Source organism: Bufo bufo, chromosome 3, assembly GCF_905171765.1.
Source record: "Bufo bufo chromosome 3, aBufBuf1.1, whole genome shotgun sequence".
In the NCBI taxonomy this organism is placed as follows: domain Eukaryota; kingdom Metazoa; phylum Chordata; class Amphibia; order Anura; family Bufonidae; genus Bufo; species Bufo bufo.
Window position 1 is genome coordinate 698,777,013 of NC_053391.1, and position 17,654 is coordinate 698,794,666.

At 44.5% G+C, this 17,654-nt stretch overlaps 1 protein-coding gene across 1 annotated transcript in view; it reads left to right on the forward strand.

Moving 5' to 3' along the window:
- Positions 1–136: 136 nt before the first annotated feature.
- Positions 137–17,654, forward strand: part of ART1 (ADP-ribosyltransferase 1) — a 75,099-nt gene continuing 57,581 nt past the window's right edge. The window contains exon 1 of the mRNA XM_040426654.1: positions 137–199. The gene's annotated coding sequence lies outside the window, so the exon portion shown is untranslated. The remainder of the gene's footprint in view (positions 200–17,654) is intronic.

The window sequence follows — 17,654 nt, forward strand, 5'->3', positions numbered from 1 at the left end:
TGCGTTACACCCCGTGTGCCCCCTATGATTTATTTGGGGGGACCCGTCCATCGGCTCGCTCTGTCTGGATTATTACAGATCCTGCCTGACAGTTGTCGTCTTCCTGCTTCTATATTAAGAACAGGCTGTCAGGCTTCTTAAATATCCATGCCAGGGTCGGGCGTCACAGCAGCTGAGGGGCTCCGGAGCCGGACAGCAGGTAAACATGAGTCTGTGTGGCCCCCTGTGCAGCAGACGGGCCCCGAATCAGGTACTACACTATCAGAGGTTTAAGCTCAGGGCCTGCAGGAACAAATGCAAGTGATCAGAGCGGTGTGTTCACCCCAACCATGTACAGTGAGGCTGTAGTAGTCAGGGGCCCATAGCCACTTGTATGTGGGGGGATGGTAGCAACACAAACTTCACCGGTTATATCTCCTCCATCCAACTCTAACTTACTGACACAACAGCAATGAGAATGGTAATGATGAGAAGAGTAGTACTTAAAATACTGGAAGATGCATGAGTAAAGCTATAAACCCAGGGATGCAGTACTTGGAGGAGGGGTCCTAGTACCTAGAAACCACCACAAAGCAATTAAGGAAAAAACAATACACTTGCTTAGAACGGCGCCCCCTAGTGTTCAGTAACACACATAGTAAGGCGTCCCCTGGTGTTCAGTAACACACATAGTAAGGCGTCCCCTGGTGTTCAGTTACTTACATAGTATGGCTCGTCCTGGTGTTCATTTACTTATATAGTATGGCTCCCCCTGCTGTTCAGTTACTTACATAGTATGGCTCGTCCTGGTGTTCATTTACTTACATAGTATGATGCCCCCTGGTGTTCAGTTACTTACATAGTATGGCTCGTCCTGGTGTTCATTTACTTATATAGTATGGCTCCCCCTGCTGTTCAGTTACTTACATAGTATGGCTCCAACTGGTGTTCAGTTACTTACATAGTATGGCTCCCCCTGGTGTTCAGTTACTTACATAGTATGGCTCGTCCTGGTGTTCATTTACTTATATAGTATGGCTCCCCCTGGTGTTCAGTTACTTACATAGTATGGCTCCACCTGGTGTTCAGTTACTTACATAGTATGGCTCCCCTGCTGTTCAGTTACTTACATAGTATGGCTCCAACTGGTGTTCAGTTACTTACATAGTATGGCTCCACCTGGTGTTCAGTTACTTACATAGTATGGCTCGTCCTGGTGTTCATTTACTTATATAGTATGGCTCCCCCTGCTGTTCAGTTACTTATATAGTATGGCTCCACCTGGTGTTCAGTTACTTACATAGTATGGCTCCACCTGGTGTTCAGTTACTTACATAGTATGGCTCCACCTGATGTTCAGTTACTTACATAGTATGGCTCCCCTGCTGTTCAGTTACTTACATAGTATGGCTCCAACTGGTGTTCAGTTACTTACATAGTATGGCTCCCCCTGGTGTTCAGTTACTTACATAGTAGGACGCCCCCCCGTTGTTCAGTTACTTACATAGTATGGCTCCCCCTGGTGTTCAGTTACTTACATAGTATGGCTCCCCCTGGTGTTCAGTTACTTACATAGTATGACGCCCCCTGTTGTTCAGTTACTTACATAGTATGACGCCCCCTGTTGTTCAGTTACTTACATAGTATGGCTCCCCCTGGTGTTCAGTTACTTACATAGTATGGCTCCACCTGGTGTTCAGGTACTTACATAGTATGGCTCCACCTGGTGTTCAGTTACTTACATAGTATGGCTCCACCTGGTGTTCAGTTACTTACATAGTATGGCTCCACCTGGTGTTCAGTTACTTACATAGTATGGCTCATCCTGGTGTTCAGTTACTTACATAGTATGGCTCCACCTGGTGTTCAGTTACTTACATAGTATAGATCCACCTGGTGTTCAGTTACCATACTTACATAGTATGGCTCCACCTGGTGTTCAGTTACTTACATAGTATGGCTCCACCTGGTGATCAGTTACTTACATAGTATGATGCCCCCTGGTGTTCAGTTACTTACATAGTATGGCTCCACCTGGTGTTCAGTTACTTACATAGTATGGCTCCACCTGGTGTTCATTTGCTTCCATAGTATGGGACCACCTGGTGTTCAGTTACTTATATAGTATGGCTCCACTAGGTATTCAGTTACTTACATAGTATGGCTCCACCTGGTGTTCATTTACTTCCATAGTATGGCTCCACCTGGTGTTCAGTTACTTATATAGTATGGCTCCACCTGGTGTTCAGTTACTTTCATGGTATGGCTCCACCTGGTTTTCAGTTACTTACATAGTATGATGCCCTCTAGTGTTCAGTTACTTACATAGTATGGCGCCACCTGTTGTTCATTTACTTACATAGTATGGCTCCACCTGGTGTTCAGTTACTCACATAGTATGATGCCCCCTAGTGTTCAGTTACTTACATAGTGTGGCTCCACCTGGTGTTCAGTTACTTACATAGTGTGGCTCCACCTGGTGTTCAGTTACTTACATAGTATGATGCCCCCTAGTGTTCAGTTTCTTACATAGTGTGGATCCACCTGGTGTTCAGTTACTTACATAGTATGATGCCCCCTAGTGTTCAGTTACTTACATAGTGTGGCTCCACCTGGTGTTCAGTTACTTACATAGTATGATGCCCCCTAGTGTTCAGTTTCTTACATAGTGTGGATCCACCTGGTGTTCAGTTACTTACATAGTAATGCTCCACCTGATGTTCTGTTACTTACATAGTATGACTCCACCTAGTGTTCAGTTACTTACATAGTATGATGCCCCTTAGTGTTCAGTTTCTTACATAGTATGACTCCACCTAGTGTTCAGTTACTTACATAGTATGGCTCCACCTGGTGGTGTTCAGTTACTTACACAGTATGGGACCACCTAGTGTTCAGTTACTTACATAGTATGGCTCGTCCTGGTATTCAGTTACTTACATAGTATGATGCCCCCTAGTGTTCAGTTACTTACATAGTATGGCTCCACCTGGTGTTTAGTTACTTACATAGTATGGCTCCACCTGGTGGTGTTCAGTTACTTACATAGTATGGCTCCAACTAGTGTTCAGTTACTTACATAGTATGGCTCCACCTGGTGATCAGTTACTTACATAGTATGATGCCCCTTGGTGTTCAGTTACTTACATAGTATGGCTCCACCTGGTGATCAGTTACTTACATAGTATGATGCCCCCTGGTGTTCAGTTACTTACATAGTATGGCTCCACCTGGTGTTCATTTACTTCCATAGTATGGGACCACCTGGTTTTCAGTTACTTATATAGTATGGCTCCACCTGGTGTTCAGTTAATTACATAGTATGGCTCCACCTGGTTTTCATTCACTTCCATTGTATGGGACCACCTGGTGTTCATTTACTTTCATGGCATGGCTCCACCTAGTTTTCCGTTACTTACATAGTATGATGCCCCCTAGTGTTCAGTTACTTACATAGTATGGCGCCACCTGTTATTCATTTACTTTCATGGTATGGCTTCACCTGGTGTTCAGTTACTTACATAGTATGATGCCCCCTAGTGTTCAGTTACTTACATAGTGTGGGTCCACCTGGTGTTCAGTTACTTACATAGTATGGCTCCACCTGGTGTTCAGTTACTTACATAGTATGGCTCCACCTGGTGTTCAGTTACTTACATAGTATGGCTCCACCTGGTGTTCAGTTACTTACATAGTATGGGACCACCTGGTGTTCAGTTACTTACATAGTATGATGCCCCCTAGTGTTCAGTTACTTACATATTGTGGCTCCACCTGGTGTTCAGTTACTTACATAGTATGGCCCCACCTGTTATTCATTTACTTTCATGGTATGGCTCCACCTGTTGTTCAGTTACTGACATTGTATGATGCCCCCTAGTGTTCAGTTACTTACATAGTGTGGGTCCACCTGGTGTTAGAAACATATAGAAACATAGAATGTGTCGGCAGATAAGAACCATTTGGCCCATCTAGTCTGCCCAATATACTGAATACTATGGATAGCCCCCGGCCCTTATCTTATATGAAGGATGGCCTTATGCCTATCCCATGCATGCTTAAGCCCCTTCACTGTATTTGCAGCTACCACTTCTGCAGGAAGGCTATTCCATGCATCCACTACTCTCTCAGTAAAGTAATACTTCCTTATATTACTTTTAAACCTTTGCCCCTCTAATTTAAAACTGTGTCCTCTTGTGGTAGTTTTTCTTCTTTTAAATATGCTCTCCTCCTTTACCGAGTTGATTCCCTTTATGTATTTAAAAGTTTCTATCATATCCCCTCTGTCTCTTCTTTCTTCCAAGCTATACATGTTAAGGTCCTTTAACCTTTCCTGGTAAGTTTTATCCTGCAATCCATGTACTAGTTTAGTAGCTCTTCTCTGAACTCTCTCTAGAGTATCTATATCCTTCTGGAGATATGGCCTCCAGTACTGAGCACAATACTCCAAGTGAGGTCTCACCAGTGTTCTGTACAGCGGCATAAGCACTTAACTCTTTCTACTGCTTATACCTCTCCCTATACATCCAAGCATTCTGCTGGCATTTCGTGCTGCTCTATTACATTGTCTTCCCACCTTTAAGTCTTCTGAAATAATTACTCCTAAATCCCTTTCCTCAGATACTGAGGTCAGGACTGTGTCAAATATTCTATATTCTGCCCTTGGGTTTTTACGCCCCAGGTGCATTATCTTGCACTTATCCACATTAAATTTCAGTTTCCAGAGTTCTGACCATTCTTCTAGTTTTCCTAAATCCTTTTCCATTTGTCGTTTCCCTCCAGGAACATCAACCCTGTTACATATCTTTGTGTCATCAGCAAAAAGACAAACCTTACCAGCGAGGCCTTTTGCAATATCACTTATGAAGATATTAAACAAATTGGTCCCAGTACAGATCCCTGTGGAACCCCACTGGTAACATGACCTTGTTTTGAATGTTCTCCATTGACTACAACCCTCTGTTGTCTGTCACTCAGCCACTGCCTAATCCACTCAACAATATGGGAGTCCATGCTCAATGACTGCAGTTTATTGATAAGTCTTCTATGTGGGACAGTGTCAAAAGCCTTACTAAAATCTAGATATGCGATGTCTACTGCACCTCCACCGTCTATTATTTTAGTCACCCAGTCAAAAAAATCTATAAGATTTGTTTGACATGATCTCCCTGAAGTAAACCCATGTTGTTTTTCATCTTGCAATCCATGGGATTTTAGATGTTCCACAATCCTATCCTTTAATAGGGTTTCCATTAATTTGCCTACTATTGATGTCAGACTCACTGGTCTATAGTTGCTCGATTCCTCCCTACTACCTTTCTTGTGAATGGGCACGACATTTGCCAATTTCCAATCTTCCGGGACCACTCCTGTTACTAATGATTGGTTAAATATATCTGTTAACGGTTTTGCCAGCTCACCACTAAGCTCTTTTAATAATTTTGGGTGTATCTCATCAGGCCCCTGTGACTTATCTGTCTTCACCATAGACAGCAAACTTAGAACATCTTCCTCTGTAAAGATACATGCATCAAACGATTTATTAGTCATTCTTTCTAGTGGAGGTCCTTCTCCTTTTTCTTTTGTAAAAACTGAACAGAAGTATTCATTAAAGGGAACCTGTCACCGGGATTTTGTGCATAGAGCTGAGGACATGGGTTGCTAGATGGCCGCTAGCACATCCACAATACCCAGTCCCCATAGCTCTGTGTGCTTTTATTGTGTAAAAAAACCGATTTGATACATATGCAAATTACCCGGAGATGAGTCCTGTGCCGGAGATGAGTCCTGTCCCAGGACTCCTCTCAGGTTAATTTGCATATGTATCAAATCTTTTTTTTACACAATAAAAGCACACAGAGCTATGGGGACTGGATATTGCGGATGTGCTAGCCCCCATCTAGCAACCCATGTCCTCAGCTCTATACCCAAAATCCCGGTGACAGGTTCCCTTTAAGGCAGTCGGCTAGCCCTTTATTCTCTTCTACATACCTTCCGTCCTTTGTTTTTAATTTAGTTATTCCTTGTTTTAATTTCCTTTTTTCATTTATATATCTGAAGAATGTCTTATCCCCTTTTTTCATAGACTGAGCTAGTTTTTCTTCTGCCTGCGCTTTAGAAGTTCTTATAACTTGCTTGGCCTCTCTCTGCCTAATCTTGTAGATTTCCTTATCTTCATTGCTCTGGGTTTTTTTATAATTACAAAATGCTAGCTTTTTATTTTTAATGATTTGGGCCACTTCTGCTGAGTACCACAGTGGTCTCCTCCTTTTTTTGCTTTTACTGACCAGTCTAATGCAATTTTCTGTTGCCTTCAATAATGCACCTTTTAAGTAGTCCCATTTCTCCTGGACTCCATGTAATCCGTTCCAGTCTGATAAGGACTCATTTATGACTAATTTCATTTTTGAAAAGTCTGTTTTTCTAAAATCTAAAACTTTTGTTTTTGTGTGGTGGGACTCTTTCACAGTTCTTATATTAAACCACACTGACTGGTGATCACTAGATCCCAAGGTTTCGCCTACAATGACATCATATACCGAATCCCCATTTGTGAATACCAAATCCAAAATGGCCTCCCTCCGGGTTGGCTCCTCAACCACTTGTTGTAGAGATAACCCCAGTAGGGAATTTAGAATATCTGTACTCCTGGTAGAACTTGCTATTTTGGTTTTCCAGTTTATATCTGGAAGATTGAAATCTCCCATAATGATAACTTCTCCTTTCATTGTCATTTTAGCTATTTCTTCAACTAGTAGATCATCTAGTTCTTTAACTTGACCAGGTGGTCTATATATCACACCTACATGAGTTACTGCATGGTTAGCAAACTGCAACGTAACCCAAACTGACTCTATGTTGGCCTCACCAACTTGTATTAGGTTAGATTTAATGCTATCTTTCACATACAGGGCCACTCCTCCTCCTTTCTTGCCTTCTCTGTCTCTTCTGTATAAAGAGTACCCTGGTATGGTTATGTCCCAGTCATTTCTTTCATTAAACCATGTCTCCGTAACAGCCACTAAATCTACATTCTCAGATGCCATTATTGACCCAAGTTCATTGATTTTTTTACCTAAACTGCGAGCATTTGTAGACAGGACTCTGAGCTTATCACTTCTTAACCTCTGTGCTTCTGACCTGTTCTGGCATTGTTTCGGGGGGCAATTGGACTCTTTTATTTTCACTCTTTTGCCCCCCCTTCCTAGTTTAAATACTCTTTCGCAAATTCTTGGAGTTGTGGGTCCACCTGGTGTTCAGTTACTTACATAGTGTGGCTTCACCTGGTGTTCAGTTACTTACATAGTGTGGCTTCACCTGGTGTTCAGTTACTTACATAGTATGGGACCACCTGGTGTTCAGTTACTTACATAGTATGATGCCCCCTAGTGTTCAGTTACTTACATAGTGTGGCTCCACCTGTTGTTCAGTTACTTACATAGTATGATGCCCCCTAGTGTTCAGTTACTTATATAGTGTGGCTCCACCTGGTGTTCAGTTACTTATATAGTGTGGATCCACCTGGTGTTCAGTTACTTACATAGTAATGCTCCCCCTGGTGTTCAGTTATTACATAGTATGGCTTCCCTTGGTGTTCAGTTACTTACATAGTATGGCTCCACCTGGTGTTCAGTTACTTACATAGTATGGCTCCACCTGGTGTTCAGTTACTTACATAGTATGATGCCCCCTAGTGTTCAGTTACTTACATAGTATGGCTCCACCTGGTGTTCAGTTACTTACATAGTATGGCTCCGCCTGGTGTTCAGTTACTGACATAGTATGGCTCCACCTGGTGTTCAGTTACTTACATAGTATGGCTCCACCTGGTGTTCAGTTACTTACATAGTATGGCTCGTCCTGGTGATCAGTTACTTACATAGTATGGCTCATCCTGGTGATCAGTTACTTACATAGTATGGGACCACCTGGTGTTCAGTTACTTACATAGTTTGGCTCCACCTGGTGATCATTTACTTTCATGGTATGGCGCCCTCTGGTGGACCAGGATGTTCAGTCAACCTTCTTTTAGCTGAGTCTCCCCATAGTGATCATCTGTCCACTAGGAATAAAGCCTCATACACACTTCAATGTTTCACGTCTGTGTTCTCCACGGACAGCACACGTACCCATTATTTTAATCAGTTTTTTTTACCACGGTCCGTGGGTCTGTATTTTCAGCTCAGAAGCACGCTCTATTTTCTCCTTGTTCACGGATCCTTCACATCCATTATAGTCTATGGTTTTGTTAGCAACACGGATGCCATTCGTATTTCACGGATCATTAGGAAGAGATTCTTTTAAAATTATTTTCCAGCTGTACAGTGTCAATGAAACACGGATGACACACGGACAGCAAAAAACGGACACACAGACCACAAATGGTTCCATCAGGGACATCTTCACGGAGGCATCATTGACCTTCTTTTAATGGATTTAAGCACATACGTGTGAAAGAGGCTTAACACGGTCAGGAGAATCCTCTGCAGCAGTATAGCGGAGAAGACTCTTTCTGGTCGGAAATAAGAATCGTGCAAAAAAAGAAACAGAAGAACTTCATTTTTCATGATTCATCTAATTTTTCGAAACAATAAAAAAAAAAATAATCCGCGATACTAGGGAGACTTGTTCACATTGCGGCTGGCTATTGGCTGCCCCCGTCTCAGATGTTTTGATCCACGTGACAAGGAGATGCATCATGCAGACATGGCTGTGCAGACATCAGAAGCAGCGTGGGTCCCGGGGAGCTGGGAATGTATAACTAGTATGAGGGGCCGGGGCATTTTGGTCTGATCCCCTCTACAATGCATTTCAGTAAATCTGTATTGTAATGTATTGTACTGCATTGGCTGTGTAATACAGTGGGCTGGGTCTCACAGGCTTACACTTACTGTATGTGTAAAGGGTAGTATTAGTAGTGGTGGTAGTAGTAATAGTGCAGTGTGGATGTGGAAAGGGTACGGTAATAAGAGGTACCTTGCCACAATAGTAGCAGCAGCAGAAGCAACACAGCATGGAAGATACAATGCTGTCTATGGGTAGAAGTAGTAATAGTAGGAGTGGTGACTGTGTGGCATCTATGTCAGTAGGGGGAGTAGCAGCTGCAGCTGTGGTGACAGTAGCAGCCATACTGTACAGAACATGATGGTAGGCAGACAGACAGCAGCAGTGGCAAGATCCAGCCAGAGGAGTGTAATAATTCACCCAGATCCAGACCAAAAAAGTGATGTTTTGGACACTAGCAAAGGACAATTTGGTCCGTTTGGGTGTCACTAGCCCCCGTGGTGCTGAAAGCCATCTCCGAGATGACACTGAAGTCTGCCTGTCCAGAAATCAATGAGGTCAGGGAGCAGGGTATGCTCCAGAGGCTGGTCATAGTTTAGAAAAGCCTAAACCTGGGTGTTGAGGTGGGAGCTGTCGGCTTGCTGATTGGCCACAGCCGGGAGAAGTACATGGAGAAACTGCTCCATCATGTTGAGGAGACTGAAATGGCTGCTGCTGTGTCTTCTGGGGGAATGGGAAAAAAGCCCAGAGAGTCAGTGTCTGCAGTAACCAGGGGGCTTCTTTACTGGAGGAATTCAGGAGCAAAACAGTACAGGCGAGGCATAGGGCTGTCTTCTCCAGTCTCCTCCCTGAGACGAGGCATAGGGCTGGCTTCTCCAGTCTCCTCCTGGGCAGAAGAAGGGTTTGATGCTGAGGAAAGTCTTAAGCTAGCTGTCCCTCTCTCTCAAAAGGCTGGTACCCTGGTCCAAGGCTGGTGATCCAGGGTCTGTGGCAGAGTATCCCCATCTCAGCGTCTTCTTGTGGTCACTCAGTAGTCTGGCAGTCTCCTCTTCTAAGCACTGTTCCCTAAGTGCAGCACACTAGGGGCTCTAACTAGAACCTTCTAGTGGGAGGGAGGGGTGGAGTGGAGAAGCTCAGCACAGATTGTAACACTTTCCGTCTGTCATAGACTTACATTACAGCTTCAATGATACTCAATGGCAATGACACCGCAGATTTTCCAGACAAAAACAAGTTTCCAGACATAACAACAGAGCTAAACCAGACAGTCACAAGGTCAGTCTGTCTGGTTTTGGTGGTAAACAAGTCTGGCTTTTTCCCTCCAAAATATGGTCTTCTTTAAACTCTATGGCAGCTATGGAAAATGACCAGCTTCTCATTCAAAGTCCTAACAGTCTCTCAGTGTTCATTAACCCTTTTTACAGAGCCTTGCAAATACAGTGATGATGAACAGGATATATATCACAACATATATATAAAATGCAGTTACACAGTATTAAACAGTGCAAGTCAACCGTTTCAAGTGAAATAAAGTAAGAGGTTTATAACTATGCATAGGGGAAATAGGCAAATGTCCACAAATGTCCAAACATGAAAGTACCCCCTGCTCCAGGGCACTTTCCCCCAACAGCTAAAAGGGGTGGCAGAAAGATGCGTCAGCTGTTCTTCTGCCATCGTCTCCTGCTACATGAGCATCAGCAAATGTTCTAAGATAAATATGAGAGGGGTGACATCACTGATGCTGCAGTTGTCCCTGCCGAGAAACTTTCTGGCCTCTTCGAAAGGCTTCAGCACCTGACAGGAGTCTCAGATGAGCTGCCATTGTCTGACCTCGTAGTAACACATGCTCCCTGCTGCTGAGGCGGTCTGGTGCATGACAAAATCATTCACAGCTTTCCACTGATTGCACATGCTCAAGCATCTGTACGATGTCGAATTCCAGCAAGTTGGCACGTCCATCATGGCGTGAGATGTGCTGCAAGGTGAGAATCGCAGGGAGTGGCCCACATTGTTCATCTAAAGGCAGCAGACTCCACTAACTGGTACGGCAGCGACTGGAACTTGGCTGGGTGTCAGGGGATTGCTAGGCATGTAAATTTGTTTCATGGCCCCACATTCTGTAATCAATGGCTGACTATGAACCGGAGATGGAGTCTGAGCTGGACAGGCAGAAAGTGATGACGACGATGTGAAAGACACATACTACCCGTGGATGCTGCCTAGCTGGCACAAAGGAGACTGGGAGAAGGAGTAAAGTCTTGTTGTGCTAGCACCCACCTCTGTTTTCCCACCGGATCAGTGATCATGTGGTTCAGTAGTGCGGTGGTGCCTATGTTTGTGTTTGCAGGCCCACGGCTTATTTTCATCCTGCAGATCTTGCACAGTGCAATGCTTCTGTCAGAACTGTGGAGAAAAACTTGTACACTACGTAGAGAGCTACCGGAAGCTGAGCTTGGCTTAGATCTGGCACATTTTGAGTCTGTGCCCACAGTATCAGCAGCATCACCAGTTCCTGAGCTGACCACAATAGAAGCAGATATGACCCTGGCAGTTCTTTGGAAGGTTCTAGCTATATGTGTTCTCTGCTCTTTATTGCTGCTAGTGTTGATCGAGCATACTCGGCCTAACACCAGTTCGGCTCGAGCATCTCGATGCTTGGCACATGGCGCTATTCAGCCGAATAATGCATATGCTCGAGTGCAATGCTCGAGTCTCTTCCCCGCACGTTTGTTGGCTGCTACACAGCCAATAAACGTGCAGGTAAGTACTGCCCTCACTGTAATGCCGTAGCCATGTTGGTTACTGGCATTACAGTGATTGGCTGGCCGGAACGCGTCATCGGGTGCTCTATAGCACCATATGACACGTGTTCGGGTCAGTGTTAGTCAGGGAGAGCTGTGCTGAAGAAGGGAAATATAGTGTAGGCAGTGATTTTTTTTTTTTTTTTTTAAAGGACTATTGTTGTATGTGGCAGCAATATATATTTTTAACCCAACCTGGGCTAAATTGCTAAAACTATACAGACCCAAAAGCAAAGTCTTGCCTGTTGGGACTTTGGCACACATTGCTGACTTTATGTTAGGCTGCCTTTCCCGTGACCCATGTGTTTTACGCATTTTGGACAACACCGATTACTGGTTGTTCACCCTTCTTAACCCTCGCTACAAAGAGAACTTCTCATCTCTCATTCCTGTGGTGGAGAGGACGAGCAAAATGGTGCAATACCAGAAGGTCCTTGTAGAAAAATTGCTCCAAAATTTTCCACCTGACAACGCTGGCGGCAGAGTCCATAGTTCCTTGGGCAGCCGAGGAGAGGAGACGAGGGGAACACACAGCAGTTCCAACACAGGCAGGGCAACACTCTCCAAAGCCTGGGACAGTTTCGTGATACCGCACCAGCACCCTAACCCTGATGCGCGGCCTAGTATCACAAGGAGGGAAACATTTTGGAAGATGGTGAAGGAGTGCATAGCAGACCGTGTCAGCGTCCTCAGTGATCCCTCAGTGCCTTACAACTACTGGGTGTCCAAGCTGGACACGAACTTGCGCTCTACACCTTGGAGGTGCTGGTCTGCCCTGCCGCAAGCGTTTTGTCTGAGCGGGTATTTAGTGCTGCTGGGGGCAACTGATAAGTGCATCTGCCTGTCAACTGAAAATGCTGATAGGTTGACTCTTATAAAAATGAACAAGGCCTGGATTGACCATAACTTCTCGACTCCACCAGAGGAAAGCGGCTGAACATAAAGGCACTTTACATGTGTTGTTTATATGTACTGAATACACAGTATTCCATGCACCCCTTCCACCACAAAAAAGGGTATATTGTTCAATCTTCCTTTTTTCGTCGTCCTCCTCCTCCTCCTCTTCCATCATATCAACATGCTTATTAGTCTGCCCTCGCTCCTAATGTTGTAGAGGGTCAGCTCACCTGCAGACCCTCACATATAATGTTTTAGAGGGTCAGCTCACCAGCAGGCCCTCACCTACAATCATTTAGAGGGTCAGCTCACATTCAGGCCCTTGCATATAATGTTTTTGAGGATCAGCTCACTAGCAGGCCCTCAACCATAATGTTTTACAGGGTCAGCTCACCAGCAGGCCCTCACCTACAATCATTTAGAGGGTCAGCTCACCAGCAGGCCCTTGCATATAATGTTTTTGAGGGTCAGCTCACCAGCAGGCCCTCAACCATAATGTTTTAGATGGTCAGCTTAGCAGCAGGCCCTAGCTGTAAAGTTTTAGAGGGTCACCAGCAGGCCCTTGCTCCTAATGTTTTTGAGGGTCACCAGCAGGCCATCAATCATAATTTTTCAAAGGTGTATGATGCCCTCCTTTATGTGTAATAAAGGGTGTATTGGAGCGCCTGTTCCTTGTAATTTTTGGCAGCCCTTTCACTTAGTGCATAGGCTTTATGAGTGTAGGAGTCCCAGTACCTGAACAATTGTACCACAATGTGAATGAGGCCTCCTTCATATGATATACAGGTTGTATCGGAGTGCCTCTTCCTTGTAATTTTTCCTCTAAAATAGATTTTATCTTCGGCTGTGGGCGTATTATTGTCAGTCTGTAGAAGTGGCGTACTACTCGGACAACATTGTTCCCAGCAGTGACCTGGGAGTCCAAGATGCATCCAGACATCCTCCCCATGCTGTTCCCGATCCATTTCGGTGGTTTTTCCATCAATTTCTGACCTTTTCCTATAAACCAGACGCCCTCCCCTCTTCAGAGCAGGGGCTGCCTGGTTTAATGCTCGGGATCTCCCATTGACTTTCATTGTGCTCAGGTGCTCGGTAGAGCACCCGAGCATCCCAAGGTGTTCGACTCGAACACCCGAGCACTTTGCTCGATCAACACTAATTGCGGCCACTGCTACCACCCTCCTTTTTTGATGTTACCTCCCACTCAGCACCTCAATCCGGCTCCCAGGTCCTATTCAAAACACAATCATTATCATAGTCCTCGCTCTCCCCACCACTTTTATTAGACTGTGATATATCATGGTGGGCTCCTTGGCCCCCTCCCAATTTTTTGCTCCATATTTTCCCTTAGTGCCACTGTCACTATCACTGCCCCCACCACCACAACTGTGGCATGGGGTCTGCAGCCTCCTCCCGATTCTCCTCCTTAGGGCAGTCCAAATGCTGAAGGCTCTCACAAGTCATCAATAGGGAGACTCTTGGCTATCTGCCATAGGGAGAGGTAGGGTTTTGTTACATGTTTTTTGGAAAAGACGAAGGCGCCCCACTAGGAGGGGGCAGACAAGACGGAGAGGATGCAACTGAAAGGCTTCTCTGGGGCTGCAAGGAGGAGGAATGCTGGCTCCACGGCATGGTGTCAGACTGAGAATGCAGTCCAACATCTCCTAATCTTACTACTATATAATAATGTAGTGCATATCAGAAGCCAGGGAGAACTGTGGCCCACTACTACTGCTACTACTACTACTACTACTGCTACTACTACTACTACTACTACTGCTGCTACTACTACTACTACTGCTCCTATTACTACTGCTACTACTACTACTACTGCTGCTACTACTACTACTACTACTACTGCTGCTACTACTACTACTACTGCTGCTGTTGCTACTACTACTACTACTACTACTACTACTACTGCTACTACTACTACTGCTACTACTACTACTACTACTGCTACTACTACTACTACTGCTGCTGTTGCTACTACTACTACTGACCAGGTGACTGGTGCTGCTATTGCTGTTTACACTACTACCAACAATCTGAGGCTTGGAGGATGAGGCGTGTGTCCTTTATTTTCTGATCACCAAACATTGTATTATGAGGGCTATAAATGAGTGCGGGGTTCAGTACACCCAGATTATTAAATGGTACAAAATTGCAACAGTTTTTTTCCCTGTAAAGACAGAGGTGCAATTAAATGTTCCCCCTTCTACAAACACACTGCACACTGCTATTCACAATTCATGATGGTAATAATGCAGTGTTTGCAGTAAAATGCTTTTGCTATATCTGCACGGTAACTTGAAGTAACACAACATGTTCACCAATAGCGGTATACTAATGACGTAAAGTAAAATGCCTTTGCAGCTTTGCTTTAAATGAATGGTATTTTGCGGCCATGCAGTGATTTCCATAACACTCGCCTATTAATACACTAAAATACGCTGAAAATGCTCAATTACAAATGGTAAATTGAAACCGTTTTTTTTTCTTTTTTTTCAAGGGCAACTGCACGGATTTTGCAGCAAAATGTATGCTATTGGGGTGCTGGCAATAAACCTATGTATTGTAGAAAGTTAAGTTTAGGAAAAAGCTGTCTGGTTGTTCATATACATAAAAATTAGTTTGTGGCAGGATAGAAGTTACCAGCCAGCTTTATGAAACCACACATAACGGAGTGACCAGTCCCTCATGATAAAATCTGAAAATCTATCCACTTATATCTCCATATTCTCCCCTCTGTCTGTCAGTCAGCCATTGAACGAATCAGCGCCAGGGCTCCCCCTCAGCGTCATGTGATCCTCCATCGTCATCCTTCCAGTCTTTCCTTCCAACTTTCACAGTAAATTGGCGCTAGGAGCTGTTTTTGCATGTTTTTGTTAAAGCGAATTGCCAAAGCTTCCAATTCATTTGGCAAATGACGTTTTTGTGAAATTCATAACAAATCATTTCTCTAGAAGGGGCTACACTATCAGCTGCCAGAGGGGGGAGGAGAATGATTCTGTCCCTCAGCAGCACCAATGGAAAGATTTGGAAGCAAAAATGATTAGAAAAGTATTTTACAGGAGAAATGCAGTAAATTATTTTTAAAAAGCAATTAAAGGGATTAATTTACAGTCACAACTGAGGACTTTGGTGCGAAAGCCATTTCTGGGCTAACTGGGACCCAAGACTTTTTGAAGTAGTTTAGTTTTCACTTTAGTTTGCAAGAGAATCTGACAAAAAAAAAACAGACACCGGGAGTTATAATATGTACAAAACTGTGAATGATGAAGGCCCTCAATAACAGCGGTGTGCCCCATGTCACCCGCAGAGGATCACACATCCTCACTAGTGCCCTCGGCACATAGTCACTCCGACTGCATCAAAATACCGTACCTGCTATCTGTCGGGTGATAATAATTCAATTAAGAATTATTGATTATGGTCATAAAAATTATTAACCATAAAAAAATTACATTTATAAAATTTGTCATAAATTCTTAAAATCATGACCTGGTGAATTGTAGACAACCTAATTGATACAATTCACATCTGAGTCCGACTATTTCTTCAGATAAATAAGTTCTTTTTGACGTGAGATGACGTTAATGATAAAATGTAGTTCTGCATTATACAATAAAACACAGGTATAAAAATATGCAGATTTATTGGTTACAAGGTTATAAACATATATATAAGTAAATAAACACAATGATACATGCAAATGAATATACACTGCTCAAAAAAATAAAGGGAACACTTAAACAACACAATGTAACTCCAAGTCAATCCCACTTCTGTGAAATCAAACTGTTCACTTAGGAAGCAACACTGAGTGACAATCAATTTCACATGCTGTTGTGCAAATGGGATAGACAACAGGTGGAAATTATAGGCAATTAGCAAGACACCCCCAATAAAGGAGTGGTTCTGCAGGTGGTGACCACAAACCACTTCTCAGTTCCTATGCTTCCTGGCTGTTGTTTTGGTCACTTTTGAATGCTGGCGGTGCTTTCACTCTAGTGGTAGCATGAGACGGAGTCTACAACCCACACAAGTGGCTCAGGTAGTGCAGCTTATCCAGGATGGCACATCAATGCGAGCTGTGACAAGAAGGTTTGCTGTGTCCGTCAGCGTAGTGTCCAGAGCATGGAGGCGCTACCAGGAGACAGGCCAGTACATCAGGAGACGTGGAGGAGGCCGTAGGAGGGCAACAACCCAGCAGCAGGATCGCTACCTCCGCCTTTGTGCAAGGAGGAACAGGAGGAGCACTGCCAGAGCCCTGCAAAATGACCTCCAGCAGGCCACAAATGTGCATGTGTCTGCTCAAACGGTCAGAAACAGACTCCATGAGGGTGATATGAGGGCCCGACGTCCACAGGTGGGGGTTGTGCTTACAGCCCAACACTGTGCAAGACGTTTGGCATTTGCCAGAGAACACCAAGATTGGCAAATTGGCCACTGGCGCCCTGTGCTCTTCACAGATGAAAGCAGGTTCACACTGAGCACATGTGACAGACGTGACAGAGTCTGGAGACGCCGTGGAGAACGTTCTGCTGCCTGCAACATCCTCCAGCATGACTGGTTTGGCATTGGGTCAGTAATGGTGTGGGGTGGCATTTCTTTGGAGGGCCGCACAGCCCTCCATGTGCTCGCCAGAGGTAGCCTGACTGCCATTAGGTACCGAGATGAGATCCTCAGACCCCTTGTGAGACCATATGCTGGTGCGGTTGGCCCTGGGTTCCTCCTAATACAAGACAATGCTAGACCTCATGTGGCTGGAGTGTGTCAGCAGTTCCTGCAAGACGAAGGCATTGATGCTATGGACTGGCCCGCCCGTTCCCCAGACCTGAATCCAATTGAGCACATCTGGAACATCATGTCTCGCTCTATCCACCAACGTCACGTTGCACCACAGACTGTCCAGGAGTTGGCAGATGCTTTAGTCCAGGTCTGGGAGGAGATCCCTCAGGAGACCGTCCGCCACCTCATCAGGAGCATGCACAGGCGTTGTAGGGAGGTCATACAGGCACGTGGAGGCCACACACACTACTGAGCCTCATTTTGACTTGTTTTAAGGACATTACATCAAAGTTGGATCAGCCTGTAGTGTGTTTTTCCACTTAAATTTTGAGTGTGACTCCAAATCCAGACCTCCATGGGTTAAAAAATTTGATTTCCATTTTTTTATTTTTGTGTGAT